Source organism: Bison bison, unplaced genomic scaffold (genome assembly GCF_000754665.1).
Source record: "Bison bison bison isolate TAMUID 2011002044 unplaced genomic scaffold, Bison_UMD1.0 scf7180017864383, whole genome shotgun sequence".
Lineage (NCBI taxonomy): Eukaryota > Metazoa > Chordata > Mammalia > Artiodactyla > Bovidae > Bison > Bison bison.
The window spans coordinates 3,631,346-3,633,698 of record NW_011494955.1 but is presented as its reverse complement, the minus strand read 5'-3'; positions in this window follow the sequence as shown (position 1 = coordinate 3,633,698).

Sequence of the window (2,353 nt, the reverse complement as noted above, 5' to 3'; positions counted from 1 at the left end):
TCATAGTCTAGCTGGGAGGCACTGCCCAGATACAGAATCGCAGCTTAAAGACCCAAAAGAGTATCGAAGCAACCCGCGAAGGGGCAAAGTCATCTGGCGCAAAGTAGGAGTGAGGAGGTGGAAGCAGCCGAGGCCCAGTGGCCAGCCCTTCCTCCCCTCGGCTCAGAATCACCCCATTCTCCAGCTTGGGGACCTGAAGTTCTGTCCATCTGCCTCTATGCTGCCCTGCCTCTGTCTGGTTTGGCATGGGACCTCCACCCTCCTCCAGGCTGGGTGCTCTTTGAGGGCAGAAACCAGCCTGTGTTCTTCGTCATTGTCTGCCCACCTGGCCCCAGCCCTCCCCCCACCCAAGACTGGCAGGCCAGTTGCTCTGATTTCTGCCCAGGGCTCCCAGGAGGGCCCTAGGAGTGGCCCCAACACAGGCCTGATCTGTTCTGACATCTGAGTGGAAAGATCATGGCATTTTGCATAAGAAGGCTTGAATTCAAGTCTTAGCTCTACCATATACAGCTGTGTGACTTTAGTCCAGTTGTTCAGCCTCGGCCTGAAATGGGAAGGACAGTATTTGCTCAGCCTGTCTTGCAGGGTTGGGAAATAATTGCAGGAGGTGATAAGGAAATGCTTTGGAAAAAGTAAAACGCAACACGGCTATCGGGTGCCGGCCTTCCCTAACCTCCCTGAAGTTTTAGGAGGATTAGATGAGCTAATGCATGTAAAGCACCCAGCACAGAAAATGGGACACAAAAGTGCTTAACAGGTGTAGTTCCCCTCCATCCCATCACTTGAATCCTTCTGTGGATTCTGACCTCAGTGATCCCAATCTGGGCGATTGGGGCTGGAAGCAGTAGGGATCTCACATTAAGTTCAGGGGACAGTGTCATCTTGGAAGAGGAATAGCTGAGAGGAGAAATTTTTGGCAACTTCTAGAGGGATCTGTGGAGAAGGAAATGGCAACCCACTCCAGTATTCTTGCTTGAAAAATCCCATGGACAGAGGAGCCTGGTGGGTCAGAGTTCAGGAGTTGCAAAGAGTCAGAAACTATTGAGTGACTGAACATAGCACAGAAACATCTGTTGGGAAGAAGTGAGGAGGGGATGCAATACCTGAGACACGGCCAGGCTTGGCTTACAGCTCAGTACCTTGTTCCCTTTGAAATTCCAGTGCAAGGACACTCAGCTGCCAGAAGTACAGCCCTGGGGGTCACTTTGGACTCTGACTTGACCCCTTCTCCAGGAATGAGGCCAGGTGGCTGTCATCAGCTGTTGAGGATTGGGAGAATCATCTCCATAGCATCTATGACTGAGGGCAGGCTTTTGCTAACCCGAAGGAAGGTTTGGTCAAGGAAGACAGAAAAGAGCTTAGAGGAGGCAGTGGGCACAATTACAGATATGTGTTCCTTATCCAGTCTGTCTCTGAAGGGAGTGGAGGGCCCGAAGGGGCTGGAGGCTCTGGTGCACAGCGATGCTTGTGCAGTGTGGGACAGACACAGAGAAAAGCCTTGAAAGCATGACGGCATCAGAGCACAGAGAAGGGGGCTCTCAGTGTGGTCCTTAGGTCAGCGATGCAACAGGCTGGAAAGGGAGGGGAGAATGGCTGGCATGGGTGGGTGGTGGGAGGCGGGGAGAACAATGTGGAGGCTCAGGGTTGGGAGAGGTGAAGAGGCTGGATCAGGATGGGGCTAGCCCCACACCCATCTCCTGCTGGTACCTTGGGGCCCCAGGGTCTGCCTTTGCTTTAACCACCAATTAAAGGATGTCCAGGAGGCCAAAGGTCATGCCCCTCTGGATTCTTCCCCCCACCCCACCCCACCCCACCCCCAGGAACAGAAATAGTGAAATGATCCCACTAATGCGTGATAATGGTATGAGGAATTATAGTTCACAGCATCTTTACATGCATGATCTCACTTAATCCTAGTTAATCTCATTTGAGAAACATCGCACTGGCCTGTAAATTTAGAAGGCCCGGCTCTAGACATAGACCTGTCTCTGCCTGGACAAGTCATTTCCCCTTGTTTGGCCTACAGTGTGCTAGGCTGCTCTCTCCACAATAAGGTCCTTTGCGGGGAGCCAGAAGGAAGGGAGCAGTAGGGCTGGGGAGGTGGAATGGAGAGAGGGGAAGAAGAGCTGCTTCCTGGGAAGGGACCGGAAGTGGGATAGGTGATGGAGGCATGTTGCCTGGTGCCTGTGGTTACGTGCCTGAGTGCCTTGCCCAGCCAGCCATAGGTGTGTGCTGGGTGAGAGGGCTCACTTGCGAAACTGAGTGTCTCCTTTCAAGAAGTGTCTAGTTGCAAATCTTCCCTCTCCCAAGACAAAGGCCAGGGGCCCCGCTAAGGCCTTTTGTTTTCTCTGCC